At 38.2% G+C, this 22,081-nt stretch overlaps 1 protein-coding gene and 1 long non-coding RNA gene across 2 annotated transcripts in view; one reads left to right on the top strand and one right to left on the bottom strand.

Moving 5' to 3' along the window:
* COBLL1 (cordon-bleu WH2 repeat protein like 1) overlaps positions 1-22,081 on the top strand; it is a 91,254-nt gene that overhangs the window by 28,125 nt on the left and 41,048 nt on the right. The window lies entirely within an intron of this gene.
* LOC146600263 (uncharacterized) overlaps positions 20,207-22,081 on the bottom strand; it is a 63,739-nt gene continuing 61,864 nt past the window's right edge. The window contains exon 4 of the long non-coding RNA XR_014898323.1: positions 20,207-20,615. This is a non-coding gene — a long non-coding RNA (uncharacterized LOC146600263). The remainder of the gene's footprint in view (positions 20,616-22,081) is intronic.

Raw genomic sequence — 22,081 nt, forward strand, 5'->3', positions numbered from 1 at the left:
TTTGAAACTTGTATAAAATGTGGCTTAAGCCATGGGAAGACTTGAACATTGTGGATAAAAGTCTGATAGTGTCAGTGACGGCACTTTCTTTTATTAGCAATGAAAATCTGTGCTAACTGTTGTGAAAGTGGCATTCATGACTGCCATATGCCATTTGATATCTTTTTAACAGGTACTTTTATTTATATCTTTCTTTTAAAATAAAACTGAAAGTCATATGAGCTYATCTGTAAAATAGTTTTTAGGAGCTTTTAGGAGAAGATGCTTTTTGATATCAGAAAGTGGTCATGAGAGGAAAAATATTAAAGAAGGTAAAATATTTACAGACAATGATCCTTCATTACCTATATCTTCTGACATATTCTGTTATTAACTCAAACTGTTGGATGTTTGACAGAAAAATTTTTCTGGAGGTACAGTGCTCTAGCCACCTATTTTAATTTTTTGCTCTTCTTAGGCTTGCAAAGTTTACAAGGCTAAAGTAAAACACTGAATCATAAAACAAATTTTGATATGTTATGTACCCAGGATTATAGGCAGAAAATATCAGATAAACTGACTAAATGTTGTGTAGGTGGTATATCAGTCGATTATAATGTAATGGTTTCTGATAGCATATGAAGACAGGACGCCTGAGAACAAATTGTGAACTTACTGTMGTTTAAGAGGCCTCTTACTGGGTGAGGAAATATGTTCTTGCTTCTTGTTTCTTTTTTCTGGTTTTCTTTTGGTCCAGTACAACTCAGCTTCATTAAACTGTACTTTTTGGCTCTTCTTCTCTCCTTCTGCTTTAATTTAGTTTGTTCCTTATAAGCTTTTCATTGGTAGTATTTCAATATTTGTACTCCACACAAAAATAAATGTTTGAACACATATCACCTGTTTTTTTTTTAATGTTGTGTGAATAGGTAGAMTATTGAGCTGATGTTTTGCTCTGTGAAGTACTTTTAAGAACTTCATGTTATTTTCACATATAAAAATGTTAAGTGCCTGTTTCTTACTATTGCACAGACAAGACAGGCTGGGAGAATGATACAGCTGTTTGATGAGCTGTACACTGATGCATACAGTGTGGTATACCCAGTTTCTAGAATATCCGGTTTATCTAGTAGCAGTTTCAAGAAGCCTATGAGCTGCTGTTGAAGCAGTTCAAGGAAGATTTCCACATTCAAGTGGGAGTTCCAGGAAGATACTGRAACTGTGGAAGATTTGTAACATGAAGTAACTTTGTTTTTGCCAGTGTCTCTTCAGCTTGTAAAAGTGTATTTTTTTTTCACATGATTACTCTTGGAAGGTTTCTAGAATAATGTTGTGTGTTTTGTAAAATTTAAACAAAAAACAGACTTCCTAATACTGTGACACATGTAATAGAGCTTGAACATGACTGGAGCACTTGCACTTCTCTTAAGTATTCCTCTATAATCTTTTTTTTTTTTTAATTATTTGAAACAAAACTAWTTTTTTTGGTCAAATCATAATTGTACAAATAACACTTTAAAATGCTGACCTGTTTGATGTTCTTGGAGATATTTTACACTGTTTTGTTGAGTAGAATGAAGTTAGAATTTTGGAAATCTTACTTTCTTTTTTTGCTCAACTTTCCTTGTGAGTTTGAATTTTCTGCTTTTAAATGGCAGTGAGAATTTCCAGACTTGCCTAACAGCCCCTGCCGGGAGTTGGCATGTATATTGTCTGTGATACTGATTCCAAGGATAGCTGCTTATTTGATGAAGGAGCTTGTGTGTGCATACTAAGCAAGAAGAACACTGTATTTTWCTTCTTCATTCCTGTGCTCAGGGTAGCAGTGAATCTAAAGCATGTTCCTCTCCAGATACTGCTTTTGGAGCCTCAGGGTTTTGCTTTCCAGTCAGYTTGTTATCCCTTTGGAATGAAAGCCCTTCTGAAAATCGGTCTGAGTTCCTCTAAAATAAATCCTTAGCTGAATGACTTGACATCATCATTCAAGGGAAGGCCCTTCCATTATATCTTTTTTTTATTGATTCCAGTTCAATTAACTGGAATTTTTGTCTTCTAATATTTATATAACTTTGAAATACACGATCTGAGAAGTGAAACAGAACAGATGATGAGAACACAAGAGGCAGAGTTTTGAAGCTAGTACTTTTCTATTTTTGGGGGGGAGCTAGTGCTAGATGAAATAAATGCAAGCAGTTCTTGTTTCACAAAATGTTTAGTATTGAAACACTGCAGTTATTTTTAACTTTTTTTTTTTTAGGGTGTGTTGTTCAACTTCACCCAAAGTTTTTAAAAACAGCATTATATCACATGGGAACTTTCCAAACGAGAAACTTTTTAGATTTCTTATGAAAGCAACACTTAAATTCCTTATAGCGACAGTACCATAAAAAAGTTTGAGCTAAGTACAGGGTGTTCTGTCAAGAACTAGATCTGATTTACAAAGGCTTGTATTTAGAACTGGATCTGAAAGTTTCTGAATTAAAGCATGGGATTTTCTAAAAGTAAAACCACTCTGAGAGCTTTGGTTTGCCTGTCATTTTTTGATTAATTTAGACACTTTTGGTCTCTGACAATGATTGAAGGAAACGAAGTAGCTATCTTTGGAGTTGTACTTCTCAGATCTCCTAGCATGTAATAGAAAACATTRTGTTTTTTTATTTATTTGTTTTTGGATACATTTGCTTGTTGAATCTCATAGTGACACTTTAAGCTTCCAAAATTCTTTGTTGTATATCATTTCAGCTTCTTGTAGTTGAAGAAAGTAATATTGTTTTAAGTCTTCTCAATGTCATCTGAAGAAGTTGTGAAGAAATGGGAGGGCTCCAGCACCTGACAGAGTAGCTGGTCCTGTATTGAGCTTTAAATATTAAAATRCTTATTAGAAAATGCAGATTTGCTTTCCCTGTAGTTCTCTGTCATACATGAGTTTAGAGACTTGAAAAGATATTCTTTGCATTACATCTTTTAAATAGTCTGATACTGGCTCTTCTCAACTATGTAATTTCAGTGACATGTAATTTTTTTTAACATTATTTTCCTTTCTAGCACTACTGTGAACACTACTTGGTAGTAGCTATCTTCTTTTTGAATCCGTGGTAGTTTAATAGCATTTTTATGGAAAACTATCAACYCGTTTATTTTAACACTGTATTCAGGTGGTCAGGATTTTCAGTGTTCAGGTTGTCTTTGCCTTGCTTTCCTTTGCTCTTTGCATAGTAATTCAGGATGATACTGTTTGTACAGCAGCATGCTGCATTTTTTCAGCATAGAATTTGGATTTTTTTTTTGTTTTAACTTAACATTAAATAATATTTTGGGGCCTAGTTCTGCCAAGCTAGAACTAGTTTGCTTGTGCCATAGACCAGAGTAGGTGGTCTCAGTTATCTGTTGGGTATGCCTGTACTACCCAGTGAAGGAATGATTGCAGTGCAGGAATGGCTGTTCAGTTTAGCTTTAATCCTGTGGTGTGGGTAACAGTACTGAAGGCACCGTGGCATGAGCTAGTAATAAGGAGTACTAAACRCCAGAGGGCTTGTAGCTGTTAATACCAACGTCCTACATTACTGTTTCTAACTATGTTGTTTAAACTGCAGCTACTATTACGCCTGTTTGTGTTAAAATGACAGCTTCATTTGTGGAAATAACTCAAGTACAAGATTTGTGGTGTGTTTCAGTTCCCCCCTCCCCTTCTAGATCTTACATCTAATGAAATATTGATGTTCTACTAAACATATGGCATATTCTGAGTTTTTGTGGAGGATTATAAACTGAGATTTAAAAAAAGTGAATAATTATTTAAGCACTAATTAGTGGTTTTACTGTAACATCGTAACAGTAACCCAGTAATTCTTGATCCTAGCTATTCTGTATAGAGTGTTCTTTTTAAAGAATTTTTTAAGTGTAAATTTGCATCTCTAAAACAAGTCTTGCTAACACTTCCCAGAGCCAGCTGAATTAGGCCTGTTCATGGCTTTCCTGCCTACACACTCTATTAAATAAAATAATACAGCTGTTTGCAAAACAGAGAGGGGGTTATAAAGGTAGTTCTACTGTGACATTAAATCTGTCTTGAGAGCTTTCCCAGAAATCTGAATATAGTAATTATATGATTAAACAATAAGGAAATTTTGGGGTTGTGCACTTCCTCCAGCTATTAACCTAACCACTAATTAACCAACAGGAAATTCCAGACCTGAAAGTTTCATTATTGCTATACTAAACTGTGAAAATATAAGTGTTTTAATGAGGATTTCATTATAGCCATCTGTAGCTTGTTTTTAAATTGTGTCAAAGCAGGAAAAACATAATACACCATCTGTTACCTAACCATATTATACTGCATAAGTTTAGCTGAACTGAAAAATGCTAGGAAAAACAATCCCCCAATTTGCAAACCTAGCTATCTATTATTTCTTGTATTTTGTTTGTGGCAACCAATAGTGTCATGGCAGTACCATTTTAGCAATGTGTCATTTGCCCCATAAATTATATATTTTTTTACTTTATAGTTTGTGTTATATAACCTCAGTATTCAGAGAGSAAGAATAGTTGACGTATTAGAATGGGTAATTTCTGGGCAGTTAACAACCCCCCAGCTTCAGTGCCTTGTACTCTTAAATGTCTTTCCATCACCAAAGCTCAGGTATTGGGGAKTGTCTTGCAATTTACCGTTTTTTAAGTAAATACAAATTTCTGGATAGCATATGTTATCATTCTGTTTTTCTCTGAAAAATTAAGATGAATTGAAACATTGCCCTAACTCTCATCAGACCTTGCAGGTTTTTTAAATAGTGGCTGTTCCTTTTACCCTAGTCCTTTTATGCTCTTTCATATGGGCTCTTTTCTCAGTGCTTTTCTATGTGCCTTTACAGAGCTTAATCCATGCAAACTTTTCACAAGTTTTTTGATTTGTGGTCATCTTTGACCCAAAAGAGGAAGGAAGTTGTAATGTATTATCATACATCTACCAAGAAATAYGTCAGAATCTTAACTGCCAAGTGTTTGCAGGTGTAAGGCAGATGCTTACRGCTTTCCTGAGGTGAGAAGCTGATGGTGGTCCTATGAAAAACGTAACAGAATTACTCTTGGGAAGAATGCTGGCACAGAAGACACTATAAAAACAACTGTGGAATAGTGGAACTGAYTGATAGCAGTTGAGGTGAAATAAGACTCAGTAAGGTAAAATGCTGGCAATATCTGCATGCTGCCTTTTGAGTTGAGCACAGAGGGGTGATCTGTGATGTGAAAATGAGGATAAAAGGTTATGATAGAGAGGAAGAGATAGAAGTCATACAGCAGTTTAAGGGAAGACACACTGGCCAGCGTTATAAAATACAGGTTTGTCCTTTTGTCCTTGAAAGAAGTTTTTGGGGCAGTCACTCCTTCTGTCCTTCAGAGTGCCTAGCACAGCTTTGGTGAGAGTGACCCTTAAGTGTTACCTTATTATTAATGATAAACTGTAAATATGGTGGCTAAACAAAATCTTTCTCTGTAGACTGTGATGCAACAAGCACAGCTGGACTAACTTGAGGAACTCTTCTTTATAGTACATCTATAATTTAAATGCTTTATGTTCTTTTTGTATTTTTAGAGTATTAAATAAGTGCTGTGCTACTAAATGAATGAGAGAAAGCCAGCTGACAAAGTCTGTTTGGATTTTGAAAAGGCTTCTGGCAGTTCCTGACCCAAAGCCTTTAAATAACTTGCTCAAAAATAGGCACAAAGATCTGAGAAACGGTCAGCTATCAAGATGAAGGGAGGCCACCTTAGGTTTCCACAGGGATCTGTGCTGGAACTCTTTTAGTTCGACATAATAATCCAGAAAAGAGGGTGAATGGTGAGATGGCATTTTCATGACAGTATTAAGTTATTTATGGTAGCTAGAGGAGGCCTAGTGGTGAAGACTTGCAGAAGGAATTTATGGAATTAAATGAATGGATAATGAAATTCACTTCAGCTACATTTAATAGGAATTAGTTTATATGTATTAAGAAAGGAATGGACGTGAAAAGAGAAAACATGATTATGCCACTGTATAAATCTATAATGTCAGTACTATGCACAGTTCTGGTTCTCATCATCTCCAAAAGGATATAATAGAGCTGAAGAAGTTCCAGGGAGGATTAATAGGGATGGTCAGAGTCTGATACATCTCTCATAAAAGGGACAACTACKTAAGATAGCACTCTTCTAGCCTGCATATATGATGCAATGATTTTAAGCAGTCATGGGTAGTGTGAAGGAGTGGAAACAGCAATCTGTCAGTCCTTTCCAATAAAGAGCTAGAGAACATCTAATAAACTGTAACAAACTCGGAACAAGAGGAAGAGTGTCTGCAGCTAGTGCTTTGAAACTGAATGTTAGATGATGTGGATGCTAAAAGTTTGAAGGTTCAAGGGAGACAGGCCATATAATGGATTTCTTTTTCAGAAACAAGTCTGGCTTTTAAAAATGTCTGGCTCAGAAAGTCCCCACTTGGCAAATGCTAGATCCTGGAAAGTATTGGAGAAAGTATCAAATGTGTGTCCTGATTCCTTCCTAGGCATCCATTTTTAGCTGTTCTTTGATAGTACTGGGTTAGATTGACCTTTGAACTCTGCTTGTATGTTCTTAAATGTGCCATAGTTCTGCGATCTGTTACCTTCTAACTATTCCAAGTAACTGGAAGGAGAATATGGAACAAAATTGTCTAAAAGATGCGGTGTAAAATCCTTAAACAAAATGTTACATAATGGAAAAATAATTAAGCCCCCCTCCTTAATGTTGAGTGATTGTACAATTTATAWTCAACTTTCTGTGTTGATGTGTGACTTGCCTTAGAAAAACAAGTTATTGGTCTGCTTCCAAGCCATTTGGAAGCCTCTGTCTATTCCCTCTTCTCCAGTTTTTTTGGATGGAACAAAAGTGTTCGCCTTTCCCAGGAGACTTGACTATGTTGATCCATCACAGATAAGATGTCATTTCAATAGGTACAAAGCAACCAAAGAAATAAATTATTTAATAAGGCAAGAATTTAATCTGGAAGAATGCCTAAAGAATGCCTATTCTTACCCTAGTAATCTAGGTTTCCTGCTGTTCTTGCTCCTTTCAGACTCCAGTTTCTCAGGGATATTATTAAAAAAAAATCATACTATTTCAGGGTTAGATGAAATATCAGATTTTTTTTAAACATTCTTCTGATTGTTAAATAGAGACTATGGTTCAAAGAGCTTCCAACTGCCAAGATACATCTACTGGGGATTGGGGGGGGGGGGAGAGAGGAGTGAAGAAGATAAAATAATTCTGATCAGCTTTTCCATATGCAGGTGATTAATCTACAGCAATTGAGTTCTAACAGCCTATTAGGCTTCAGGGGAGGGYGGGATTATTTGTTTCTCTTTTCTCCCAATACAGAAATACTTAACACTCAACTTTTACTCATCATAGTGAAGTGAATCTGAAGATACTAGAGATATAAAAATGACTGTTGTGAAGCTTTTGTTTATTGTTCTCATTAGGATATGCAAGTCTTCATATCCTTTCGGTCTTGAACAATTCGGCAGATTAAAAAGCATGAAATGTCTGTACTGGAAATGCGATCTATAGAAATGTGATCTCTTCAGAAAATGTTTTCTATTTAGTGGTGTAGTGTAATTGTATTTAGCAAAACTAGATTATTTCTTTTAAAGGAAACATACACAAGAAATTACACATTATTCCCCTTTGCTGCTGCTGAGACTAGCCAGTTGATATTTCCTTTTTAGGGAATGCTTGCTAATACAGAGGTGCTAAGATGAGTAGTTTGAGTAGAATGTCTTACAGAAATGAGAAGCATTTCAAAATTCTAATCCTAAAGAAATTCAAACAAAACTATTGTAATCCTCCCCTTTAGAGTTTATGAAGGGCATTAAAATAAAATCTATTTTTTTTCCTCCAGGTCTTTTGAAAGTCTTAATATTTTGGCTTTCACGGGTGTTYTAGGGGCTCCGGAAAAAAATATTGGTAATGTTTTCATATTTGCATAAAAAGCATAYGCAGAATGATACTAGTGGGAGAAAAAATAACCTCTTTAAGATGTACTGGAGTAGCGAAGTGCATACTTACAGGAATGGAAAACCTTTTTATTTCTTCCCTTTCAGATTATCTAAAGTGTCTGACACTTGCTTATCTTAAGCATGGCTAGCACAGGCATTTTAAAAACCTAAAGCACAACTGTATGAAACATGCTTGATAATTTACTTATTAGCAGTATAAATGAGAATAGATGTATGCAGGATTTTTATATTAGGTGTTCTGATTTAGCACTATAAATAAAACAGATGCTGATCTTCTAATGACCTAGTCAATAGTCTTAAATTGTGTTAGTTACTCACTGAGTGAAGACCATGTTGTTTTCAATAGTGATAATTTTACTGCTTTATATGCAGAAGCTTTAAGGAAGGAAATGCTAGTTACTGCCACAAGATACCAGCAGGACTAAAAAGAAAATTAGACATTAGGATAGTAATCAAATAGTCCTAGCTACAGCCTTTAAACCAGGATGGTAATTATTGCTTCCAAGTGGAATTCATGAATCTTTTGACATATAGGCCATAGGGAATGTTTTGGCATTCTAAAGACCRCATCAATACCCTGTTTGCCTTGAATTTTGCACAACTGGTGGTTTCAGTCTGCAAGTCTGGCTGGATCTGCCTACTGTTGTCCCCAACCTTTCAAGCAACTAAAATCTCAAGGAATTTCTATTTAGTCTAAGCACTGTTAACTCTTGAGCTTGGGTGCATAGTGTTTGTGTTTCGGACCACAGCGAGTGGTTGATCTGAGGGAGACTGGGAAATTGCTTCAGTTAACCTTAAGTGTCATAGTGGAATTGACTTAATCTGTTCTGCCTGGCATAATGGTGATGGATGTCTGTGACAGGATTTCTCTGGCAACAGGTTAGATAAGGAGCTGTCAGTAATGTTCTTCACTCTGTGCATGCGCACACTTGCCCAAGATGTTATCCTCTGGCTGAGGTGGCATAGTAGCTGCTTCAGAACACCATGTGGCCTGATGCAGATCAAGAAGCAGCATCTCCTGGTGATAGGGACCTCCCAGAAGGTGCTGCAGTTGCTGTTAGTGCTTGCCCCGGAAGATTACTGACCACATTCCATCCCAGGAGCTAGGCAGACCTGCATGTAAGCGCTCCTCATATTGCTGTATAAGTTAGGTTTAACTTTGAGAAAAGGTAACAGAGCTGAGAATTGATTTTTCTTTTTGCAGCCAATCATTTGCAGCTCACATTTGAGTTACTTTTTCTTCACAATGGGCTCAAGTTTCTGTAAGTTATCCTACTTCAAACACTGTTAAGCCCCCCCCAATAGCCTAAATACTTTTGTTTCTAAAAATGATTAATTGAGCTCTTAAGCATCAATAATTTTGTAGGTACTACTGATGTCTGGACTGAATGGATGTAAATATGCATTTGCCTTTGCTGCCTTGATTCAGTATTCAAGTGATTACTAAAATTCATTTACTTGAACTGTTTAGTGGGATATCTTACAGACAAAGACATAGTGAGAGGCTGAAAAGCATGGAGGAAAGAAGTCTCCTAATTCTAGAATGTCCCATTAAAGTTACTTTGCAAAATTAAAGGGGGCATGGAAAACAGACCTGGGTTCTTTTTATGGTATAAAGCCACAGAAGACATAACAAAGCTTCTTAATAGTCTCTTTTGAATTGGCTGAAGTAGATGTGTCAGGATTAATGACTATACAAATCTCTAGATGTACTGTGTAGGTTGTTTGGTCAGGTGGTGGGATTATAAATAGGCAGGCTTACTGATGTCACTGGCAAAGGAAAGGAACAACAGTGAACTCACCATGCATACGCTTACTCAATCCCCTCTACCTACATATGCTATCAAAAGAAATTCACTTGATTTTAATGGAGAAGAGAAAGCTGTCTTATCTTGGAGGTAAGCTGAAAAGTAGCTTAATCAGTGTTACCCATTTCTCTTCCGTCTCTCCTTGTTTAGATGATCAGCAAAATGGCTTGCAGGTAATGCTTATGCTATCTTGGGACTAGCATACTAGTAATAATTTCATTTAATATATGCAGATAAAATATTGACCCACAAAACTGTTCTRATTGAGGTAAATGGGAATTCTAGAAATATTGGTTGATACAAAATGACAAATATCATGCAAGACTGCAGATACACGTCTTGGTATTTGCACAGTGTTTCCTTATTTGGGTTGAAATTGTCGTAACTCCTATTGTGAGGARAAAGATCTAGCTGTAATTATGTATCTTCAGCAGCACTTAAGTCTTTGCGCCTTTAGGGAAGGTASAATTCAGGAGTGGGACAGTACCTACGTTGCTAGAACTTAAACATAGGCTCATAAAAGGAAGACTAATTGGTATCTAATCTTACTTTCAGAAAAAAAAAATCAGTCAAAGTACAAAGGCTTTTTTAACTCCCTTTGAGCCACAAAAGATGAGTGTGAATACAGACCTGTRAATTTATCTGTGTAGATGGACTGCTGGAATTTCAGTGGTATACTTCTGAGTATAGAGGTTGGTCCACTTTTTTAACTTGCAGATTGTAGCCTGGCAGTTCAAATGAGATTAGTTTAAAGGAAGAATGTGTATTTCATGGGGACTGTATGACTAGTTTTCTGACTGAATCTCATTGGTCTGATTTTGATCTAAAATTATGTTTGGAAGAAAAGTGCTAATTTGATGTAGTAATTTGTAAAATTCAGTGCCTTTAGTGTTTTAATATAATAGAGTCCTTGCTGTGTATTCGTTGCTTTATGATATAAAGCACTTTTATTTATCATGGAACACATTAAAACATTGTGGTAATTTCTRAATAGATTTATTTATGTCATATATATAATATCAAGATACAGTTTGCTTACAGCAACGTTGAAAGAATGTAAGAAATATTGTTCAGTTAAACTTGTAAAAGTATAATTCTTGCATTGATTCATAATGTTTAAGAAAACAGCAGTGAAAAATACTGGATGTAAACTTGTGATTGTAAAGGGATCATCTGGAACAGATGAGAAGGGGTGAATGAAGTAGTGTAATAGAGCAAGCTATTCACTAGCGTGGTTGCATAGGAAAGTTTCKCTACATTTCACAGAGCAGACTGCTGCTGATGATTATAATCCTTATAAATGGTTAATGGGAAATATGTTTTCCCCTTTCCTTTCTTAAAGAATTTTGTTCCCACCTTATAGTAAAGGCTGAAGTCCCATTCCCTTTTTTGGAAAGCAGGGAGCCTTTCTGGTGAAAGTTACGGGAAATCCAAAATAGCTTTGCTATCATCCCACTGTGATACAGGGAGCCTGCTTTCTTTGAAGTGAAATCCTTTTCCTTGCCTGTGCCAAATGGATGTGGGGGGGTTTCCAGCGGACAGAGGAGAGCGGGGAAGGTGGTCAGGGAGGGCTGCTGCGCGGGGCCRGGTGTTGGGGAGGGAAGGGCAGTGCTCGTGCGGGCCTGCCCACGGCCGGGGAGCGAGCTGAAGTTAAAGTAGGACAAAGGGGAGGGAGGCTGCCGCTGTCGGCACAGCGGTGCCAAAGGTGCACCCGAAAGCTGCCAGGCAGCCCGCTGCCACTGCAAAGCGGGCTGCAACTTCTGCCTGCGCTTCACACGCGTCAATGGTGCGTTTCCCTCCACCACTAAAAAGAGAGGCTTGAGAGCCGGTTAGGAGCACTGGTGTTCGAGGGGATGGTAAGTGTTAGCTTGTTCCATAAGGTGAGAGGGTTTCCCGCTTGGCTTTCTGAGGAAGATGCAGAGAGAGGCTTGAGTGCTGAGGAAGAAGCTGTGAAAAGTGAATAGGAGATCCTGGCTGGGGCTCGAAGTTGTTCTGTTTGTGAAGGATCTTACCCTAAGATGCTTGGTACTTCTGCTTGTAGAACTAAAGCTGTGTTGGTCAGACTCAGGGAGAAACTTTCTAGTTTTGGGAATATTAACTAAGTTGAAAAGTGAAACTGCTAAGGTGCTTCTGCAAATTGGTTTAAGGAAAAAAACACTATCTTTGATACAATTTCTTGGCCTGAACTTAACTTTTTTCTCTAATTTTCTTTCCTGTGATGAATTAGGCTTCCTTGTTTGCTGGCATGGCTGTCTGTTCAGTACCTGTCTGTCTCCTCTTCTGTCGATTCCTCTTATCACTTATCAGATGTATATTTTTGTATTTTTTTTAGTTTCTTGCTAAGAGTAGAAAACTTCCTCTGCTTCCCTGTCCCTTCCCATCCCTGTTGTCATGTCTCYTTCAGTTTATCAAACTCCCTGTTTCCTGGTCATGCAAATTTTTGAAGTTTTACCAAACTATACATAGCTAAAACATGTAATAACTAAAATCAGTACAGAATGGGGGAACAGGGTTCTGCAAGCGCAAAAGCCTTTTGCTTTCCAAATACTTTCCTAAAAGATAGAAATTAGGTGATATCACTGTGCTTGGCTCAATTATCCTTCCTATAGCTGAATTGTCAACTGGGAAACTGGGATGCTGGACCCAATTACTCTTCTACAGAGAGTAAAATTTATCTTCCCTGCTGTTACTGCAGAGCTTCCTGATTACTGTCCTGCATTATTTTGTCTGTGTTACCCACCCTCACCTATGCCCACATACCTACATTTGAGGCATGTGTGAGAAAAAGGGAGGGGTCTGTGCTCTCCTTTCTCACCTGGCTGCTGTAATACTGTGAGGCTCTGCTCTTCTTTTTCTTGCCTTTCCCGACCTCCAAATCCATCCAGTGCCTGCCTCCAGTGTTACTTCTAAAACATGATTTTAAACAGGAGAGAAAAGCAGCAGAAGCAAAGCTAAGATAAGCTGACAATTCTTAGCTGTATTGATGTTCAGAGTAGCAGCTGTAAAAGCCATGAGAAGATCTAGGTGTTTCATCTACCGGCTTTGAAAAAACAGGGGTGTTATACCTGCTTTCATGACTAGGAAATAATAGCCAGAATGGCAGATTTAGGTTCTGCTCTGTGTAAGAGCCCTTAACTGGACTTTCCTTGCTGGTTGTAGRAGAAAAATGTCTGTCAGAACACACTTCTATAGAAGTTCTTGAGAAAAGATTTAAGGGTTTGTTTCTAGTGGAGGTAACATAGGTTTGCCAGAGTTTTAAGCATTTGTTAGATTTACTAGTGTATCAAAGGTTAAGCTCCCCCTTTCAGTTCAAGCTGTTCTTTGTTTTGTTTTCCTGCTTATTTAGCCAGTTATATATTATTTAATCACTGTTACAGATTTACTGTTTTCCCTACTCTCCCTCCTTTCTGACAGGCTGTTGTCATGACTGTAGATACAATAAAGGCTAAGTACAAAGTTTTAATTGTTTTGAATGTTATTGAAGTTCTTAAATTTCTCTTGTTAGTAAATTTAGGTTATTTTGCGCACTTGATACCTTGTGAAAGCATTGCTAACGGATGTAAGTATCTGTATTACAAAGGCATGTTGCACATGACATACCAAGTATGTAATTTTGTGTTAGCTCTCTTTATTCAGAAATCAATTTTTAGTCTCCTAGAAGTATGGTTGCTGAAACTAATTTTCCTTCACTCTTTTTTCTCTCTCTCTTCTTTTTTTTTTCTTTTAAAAAGAAGAAAAATACTTATTTTGACACAACAGAATGTGGTAGAAAGGAATGTTTGTATCAGAACATGTTTCTGTAATCCTTTAATAATACTAATAATAAATTTTATGTTAATTCATAGCATAAAGTCTTTTCTGTTGTACGCCAGGATTCTGAGCTCTTGGCTAACTTCCTAATAGCAAAGCAATTCTTAGGCTTAGAGTGGAGCTAACTGTGTTTTGCTGGATGGTGTAAGGCAATGCTAAGTCAGTAACTGTTTGTACTCAAGAGCTGGATAGTCATTCACATGTTTTAAGGGAACTTGAAAAGGTCATTATAACTTGCAAATGTGATTTGGCTTTTAAGAGTGATGATTGACTTATTTTTCTGTAAAAGGTTTAAATTTGTACCAGACTTAGCTATGTAAATTTGTACTGGACTCACTACCCTTTAATGCTGAGAGCRCCATAATTGAAAACATGATCATACCATATAGATTTGAGGTTATTCTGTCTCTGAATCTCCCCTTTTTCCTTGTAATAGAAGGAAAACACAGCATTAATTATGGCTTGAGTTCAGTCTCTTCTGTTTCCAAGAGTGCCACTGCCTTGGGGACAGACAATCAGATGGGCAAGTGTCTGTTCCAAATGGTCTGGAGAAAACTAAGGGATTCATTTGTTGCTTTCTTGCTTTCAGTGTGAACCAGACGTCCAAAGATTCCATTAAGCTTTCACCTTATTGTCATGGTTACAGTCCCAGTTTTGTGATTTATTTCTCTTRGGATAAAAACTTTCTTCTTCTTTTCTCAGAACTATGAGCCTATTGGACAGGGATTCCACACATTCAACTGATTAGAAAAAAAAATTCTGTAGCAAGAGCTCTGAAAACATGCCTTGATTCCAGGGATACCTCCTTTTTTTGATCTAATTTATTTATAGAAAAAGAGTGGTAAACAGATAACTTCAATTTTTTGCTTTCATTGTAGCAGTCATCTGCATATAGACACAGATAGGAGAACGTCTGCAGAGAGTCTGTTTTTGCTGGAACCTTGTTGAGTAAACCTATAGAGATAACTTTCAAAGATTAGTTCATTAACATATCATCTATAGCATTGTTTCTGGCTTATCAGCTGCCCAACATGTTTTTGTTTCAGGAGAACCACTTACCACGGTCCCTCATTTTGTAACATTGTTATTTTTTAAAATAAAATATAATAAATACGGATCTCATTTGCAGTATTGATCTCCCTCCAGCCTGGGAATCTTTAGAGAAATACGCAATGAAATACCTCACTGTCACAGGAGTCTTAGGGATCATTCTCATGTTTCCCTCTCCACTTGGAAATTGGAATTAGAAGCGTGTTTCTGTACTGATTTTTGGTAACTGTTGAGCCACTTACTAGATACTGTATCTATACAATGTAATTTCAGAATCTTCCCCAAATAATTAAGTTTGATAAGATTTTAGTAATCTGAGTGCTCATATTTGTCTATGGAAGAAATACAGCAAATGTATTTCCTTCATATTGTCCTACACACCTGTGCTAAACCTGACTTGAAGGGGTAACCTCCTAAAGACGGACACCACTTGACTGCCCTTGCTCTAGACCTTGATCTTAACATGCAGTTGGTGCTTTTACAGTAGAAGTAATTAGATAGTGACTGTGTATCAAACAGTGATCTATTAATATAGAGTTGAAAGCCTGGTATCAAGGCTGATAGGTGCTTAATACAGGGCTGATAGTTGCCTAATACAGATGCTATTGTATTGGTACAGTAAMTACTGGAGGTGCTTAATTTTAAGCATAAACACTACAGTACTGTCACACATTAAAATGAATTTAAAAGTAGTCTTTTCCACAGCACTTCTGGCAACCCACATGTAGTGTWGAAACCTATTGACTGAATAATTGACTGAAGATAAATAAAATGTGTAATTTCAGCTAGCCAAATATCAGTTAAAAATGATTATTTTAAATTTACCAAAAAAGAATGCTTTTCATGAGCATCAGCAAATTGCTCTTTAAGAGTATGTTTTTTTAAAAATTATTATTATTATTATGGAGCATGAGCTCGGCACTTTCCAAAATATTAAGAGCTCTGAAATAAGAAATCTAGTAATTTTTAGGAACTGTATGGCAATAAATTCTTTCTAAATTCTAATCCATGGCGTAGTTTTGCAAATCAGTAGGCCTACTAACCCGTAATAACCTAAGTTGAAGCAGAGGTGATGACAAGTTAGAGACTTTGTGAAAGTCTTCTAACAAGCATTAAATATTTTCTATTTAATCTTGATGTGAGAATGTCAGTCATGGTGGAAAAAAACGCCATGAGGAATGGAATGAGACTAGTTCTTATGTGAATCTTTTGTTTACAGTCCTCTGCGTGTGTCTACTCTCACAAAGCATCAGCCACAGACAGTTCAGATGTTGAGTTGGAGAGTGAGAGGAAGTGTTTCTACTTTTGAAACTGCTGATTATGGTCTGATTATTTAAAAAACAAAACTGTAAGTCTTCTAATGCAAAGACCATAAGGTCTGCATACACATAGAACAAACTTCAGTGTTTTGAAGTATCTTTTTTTTTTATCATGTGCTAGAAATTGTCTGTCTTTAGGTTTGTGATTAGGAGTACTGTAGTGTTTTCAGATGAACATGAACACAGTTTTACAGTATTAGAGAAGAAGGCATCTTATTGCTGGGGAGTCTCTTTGGCTTCTGTGTTTAGACAGTTGCGTGGTGGGTTCTTTAACGATGTAGAGATGATATCAACTACCCGCTTTTCTGTTTTACTTTGTCTTGACTTTTTCAGAAACAACCAACTTAATGGTTTCATATGGCTGTGTGGTATTCCCATGGCAATGAGTTATCAGGCTTGTATCAGGTGTGAACTGCAGTAATACTTAGTAACTAGTAGTTCTGCATCTGGTTCTCGTAGGTTCTAGGCTTTGGAAATGGAAAGTTCGTGCCTTCAGACCTCTTTCTTTGGAGAGGTACTGATTTGAGAGAGATTCCCAGAAAGTCTGCCAAAAGACAGTGTTACAGCCATTAGGGCACTTCTCTATTGACATTCTTGACAAGCAGTGCTAGARCTGAAAGCAAATGTTGAATGAGCCATTGAAGACTACTTTCTGTATTTAATTCCATTGCATAATAAAAATTCGGAGAGACTCCTGTCTGAGAAAGGATGAGCCAAAGTAGTATAATTTATATATACCTATAGACATAGATCTTAAATGCAAGTAAGATTCTTGCTGAATCTAATGATGGAAGTTTGCAGATATGTATTTCACGTTGTATAAAGAAGTATGTTAAAGCTGGGAGTGGGAGTGATGTTTTTAGTGTCTGCTGTTCTGTGATATGAGGTGGGATGTCTGGGCTCCTCAGTTGGATCCTCTTTACAGCAGATGTACAGTGACAAGGAAAAGGCTGTTTCTGTTTCTTCCTGCACATTGTCAGTGTTCTGGGGCTTTTTTTGTGGTTTATTTCAAGCTTTGTCCTTGATTGCCTTGCAGATTGTTGTGGTTTGCGTTTACAGTTTATCTGATACTGTTCCTGTGTTCAGCTGTTCATTTGTCTTTATGACTCGATTCGAGATAAACACACAGTTAGCAATGCCAGTGGGCAGTAACTTTACCTGAAGAAAGGGCACATGTGCCTTCTCAAACAGTAGCTGTCTACCTCAATCAGTGCATTGGCTTCTACTATAAACCCTCGGCTCCCCTATGGGTAGTTTTCAAGAGTTCTCTCGCTATCTTCATGCCCACCTCAGGGCGGAAGCTTTGGCTGTTCTTGAGGAACAAAGTCTACCTACTGACTTTCAGGTCTGAGCATTAGCCCTCRTAGCCTTATACGCACAGCAAGTCATCAAGATTCAACGAAATGTCTTGGTCATTCCTCTCTTACTTAATGTGCATTTCCTGCTACAAGGATGGTCATTGTATGAATTGTGTTTTTGGAGCAGCTTTAGAGCAAAACAACACTGAGATCTAGAACTGACGTATGTGTAGCTACTATAACAAGAAAAGCAATGAATTTTTCAGGCTGAAAGAAAAATACTTCATATGGAATAGATGCTGGATGCTATTGTTAGTATTCAGGTTAAGAACAATAAAAATTAAAATTGAGCWACACTTCACTAAAAGAAAACAAAAAATGTCTGTACTTATACAACAGGTGAAGCTGATGTCGTTTCCATGTCACATTCTTAAACAAACAAACAAAAAAAACCCTGTAGAACCATAGAATCAGTAAGGTTGGAAGGGACCTCTGGAGATCATCTAGTCCAACCTCCCTGCTCAGCAGGAACACCTACAGCATGTTAGACAGGGTTGCGTCCAGGCAGGCCTTGAAGATCTCCRGAGAAGGAGACTCCACCACCTCTCTGGGCAACTTGTTCCAGTGCTCCGTCACTCTCACAGGGAAGAAATTCCCCCTCACGTTCAGGCGGAACTTCCTGTGCTTCAATTTCTGCCCATTGCCTCTTGTCCTGTCACATGGGGCAACTGAAAAGAGTTTGTCCCTGTCCCCTTGACACCCTCCCTTCAGGTACTTGTACACATTGATCAGATCCCCCCTCAGTCGTCTCTTCGCCAGGCTGAAGAGGCCGAGCTCTTGCAGCTGTTCCTCATAGGGCAGGTGCTCCAGCCCTCTGGTCATCCTTGTAGTCCTATGCTAGACTCTCTCCAGTAGCTCCATGACTCTCTTGTACTGGGGAGCCCAGAACTGGACACAGTACTCGAGGCCTCACCAGGGCTGAGTAGAGGGACAGGATCACCTCCCTCGACCTGCTGGCAACGCTCTTCCTAATGCACCCCAGGATACCATTGGCCTTCTTGACCACAAGGGCACGTTGCTGGCTCATGGTCAATCTGTCATCCACCAGCACTCCCAGGTCCTTCTCTGCGGAGCTGCTCTCCAGCAGGTCAGCTCCCAGCTTGTACTGGTGCCTAGGGTTATTTCTCCCTAGGTACAGGACTCTGCACTTGCCCTTGGTAAACGTCATGAGGTTCCTCTCCACCCAGTTCTCCAGCCTGTCCAGGTCTCTCTGCATGGCAGCACAGCCCTCAGGGGTATCAGCCACTCCTCCCAGCTTGGTCTCATCGGCAAAAGTGCTGAGGAGGCACTCTGTCCCCTCATCCAGGTCATTGATGAAGAAGTTGAACAGGATGGGACCCAGTAGTGAGCCCTGGGGGACACCACTAGCCACAGGCCTTCGCGCCACCGATGATGACCCTCTGAGCTCTGCCTTTCAGCCAGTTCTCAATCCACCTCACTGTCCACTCRTCTAACCCACACTTCCTGAGCTTCTCTAGGAGGCTGTTATGGGAGACTGTCAAAAAGTGCATGCACCCTGAAATATATAGCAGTAATTTTCATAAAAATTTTAAAAGGTTTGTTTTTCAGTGACTTACCCTTGTAACTTCAGTCATTTGCCATACTATAGGAAGCACAATTAGATAGTAATCTTGCACTGCTTCTAAACCTTTTTCTTAGTGTTTGATCTTGAGTATGTGCCACAGTGATGCTGTGAAACCGTAATCTCCAAAGAGGGTACTGACGAAACTGCTGGAAAGTTGGTGGTTTCAGAGTCTTTGCTTAGCGTATGATACAATTTCCTCTATAAATTTTGAAGATTAGGATTGGGCTGAGAATGGTTGTGGAAGAAATTCCTTTTATTTTATACCTGTTGCTCAGAACTGACACAACATTGTAAACAAAGTAGGTTGTACTTAAGTAGACCTAAACTCTTGCTCAATTGTTCTTTGGTTGAAGATGATGTCTGTGAGGTTTTGGCCATCTACTGCTAAGCAGTGGAGGAACGTTATTGTGGTGATCAAAAAAGTGTTATAATTGCTTGGAGTATGAAGTCAAAGGGAAGAAAAGCTCTGGAGGGAGCTGCATTGCAGTGACTTTCTCTACTGAGGTGATCTAAACATGAAAGCTAGGTGCTGTTCTGGCTTTGAAAATAAGGAAGTGCTACTTCTGACATTAAATTTGGTTGAGATTGGTATGAAAAGCCCCCTATAGTTGTTCATCATATAAATCTGTGCTTAGTGATGCTAGAAGTCAAATCAACAAACTTAAATCTATCTGCTGTGCAGCAGAAAGCTTTCCCTCCCCCCCCCTTTATTTTTAAATAAACTTCTTCAGGATCTGGAGATGAGCGAATTGAAGGTAAGGTTCCTTATCACTTCTCCTGTCCTCACCAGGTGATTCTTACAGAAAATTTGAGTGATGGTTCTGATGTTGGAAGTCAGATCCAAAATAATTCCTGTGCAAGCTGTCTTTGTATAGTATCTTATGGAATTATGTTCTAGCCTGGAAGTTAAGTGCTGTAAATGTTGAGATTTTCTTTGATATTAAGATCTGAAGAGRTGGTTTGTTTATGTTATAGCCTTTAGTTGTGTGCACATCTAGCACAGAAGATTTTTATCTGCAAATAGACTTCCTCTTTTTCTCCAGTCTTTGGGGGAAAGTGATCCTTACCGAGAGGAAGTACTGGTGATAACTGGAATATCCAGGTCATTGTAAGTTCAAGTACATTATTTTAAAGTTCTCTTGTGTAGTTACTGATAGTTAAAAATGTACTATCTGAGGCTTTATAACATGCGTTTGCTGAAGCTGCTGCTTTTTTTTTTTTTTTTTTAAGTAACATCAAATGAATACATCTTTACTGTGTCCAGACCTTTATCGTACAAAGGGCTTCCATTCATTCAGAACATTGATGCTATTATTTATTTTCATAAGAAGGAAATACATTGAGATACTGCAATGATACTTTATTCTGTAGAAGTAGAATCTGGAGCACATAAAATCTTGAATTTATGGGGCTAGGAATTTCTCAGGACTAGGATTTTTTTTTCTCCTCCCTTATGGTAAGAATCAGAGAAGAGCGATATTATATTTTCCACTTTGCCTTAAGCCGTTGTGTAGACAGAAGATGATATTCAAGTCGTTGCAACGTGGTAGGTAGCTGCAGTTGAGATCTGGTTCCCTGATGATAAACGTGGAGTGCATCACTTCAGGTGAGATGAGATTGGCTGTTCCAATGTTGAGGGTAGAGAGAAGTCAGTCAGCTGAGAGGGCTGGGACCTATGGAAACAAGGAAGGATTGAGGGCCCACATTGTACAGTGAACTTCAGCACAATTTCCACAGGATTATTTTTAACTGGAAGTTGTGGCCTTATTTGGTTAAAATTTTTGTTTTAACTCCCTTTCTGTATGCACTAGCTAAATAAGTTGTACTTTGATTCTTCCATCAACTTTTCCTTTTGTTCTGTAGTAGCCGAGGAGATAAAGAGCATGTTTTTTAGTTATTCTACCTCTTTCTAATGTTTGCTTTGAAAATCAGAATAGATCTGCTCAGTTCCTAGCACCAGTTTCAAATAGGAAATTATCTGAAAGAAAAAGGTATTGTGAATGAGATCATTTACTGGACACCTTCTTCTGAACTCCAAGTAATATTTTTGTGATTGCAGTTTATTCAGTTGTTTTAATTGTTTCTTTTTCTTACTTAAAATTAGGTGTTTTCTTCCTATTGAGAAAAGAAACTGCCTTAACCACATTCTCAATCTTTTAAACAAGTTCATTAAAAAACTGGCAGCTCACCCAGTTTACTGAGTACCTGGTGGGAAGTGAGGAGGCAAGAGAGTACTGGGCTTAAGGATTGGGTTTGTTGTTGTCCTTTAGGATGGATAAGAGCTTGAAATGAGGATGTGGACTTGGAGTTACTTGGATAATGCTGTTTTTATTGGGGGGGGGTGAATAAAAGGGAGTGTGCAGGGTGCCCTTGTGAGAGTCACCTCTGGCAGCTTCTTGGAGGCTCCGCAGTGCTAACAGGGAGGGAGTGTGGACTTAGACTTCCAGTATAAGTACATTTCCACCATCCTGTCACTTGCTGCTTTTCAATTGCACCTGCCTACAAAGTGCTGTATCTTTAAGTGTTGCTAGCTCCTCCGTGCCTGCTCTGCAGCTCTGGGTGGGCACCGCTTCATTTACCAGCCAGGCAGCCTTTCTTGTGAAAAGAGCTCTGTCTTTTCCAGCCTAACATGTGAGAAGACAGCTACAAGACCAAACAAACRTACTCTGGGGTACAAATGAGAGAACTGGTGGAAACTGAAGAAAAAATAGAGATACAGCATTTGGAAACAGAAAATGAGAGTATACAGATCTCTGTTGCTTAATAGGAGGCTGCCAAAAAGTCAGCATGACTTGTGAGAAAGGACTTCAGGATCTTCTCCCCCTTTGTTTAGAGCTGGGGTGAGGAGGCAGGGAACATAAGCATAGCTAACCATGGAGAGCTTGAAGATTTATTAGCATGGTTAGGGTAAACTGCTCCTCACTGCTATAAGTGGGGAATCAGCTGGCCTTTAGACTGCCTTAACTCCATGCATGTGTATGTAGTGTTTATACAAATGCCTAACTTCATCTTTCTACCTGTTGCACACGAGTTTTGACAAGTGTGTTTTATCAGTCCTAGCTCTCTACAGTGTAAGCTGGACACTGTATAAATGAGGCTGCATTTTACTGATACAGACCATGCCTTTATTCATGTGTTA

Source organism: Rhea americana, unplaced genomic scaffold (genome assembly GCF_003343005.1).
Source record: "Rhea americana isolate MKP2758 unplaced genomic scaffold, rheAme1 scaffold_124, whole genome shotgun sequence".
Classification (NCBI taxonomy): domain Eukaryota; kingdom Metazoa; phylum Chordata; class Aves; order Rheiformes; family Rheidae; genus Rhea; species Rhea americana.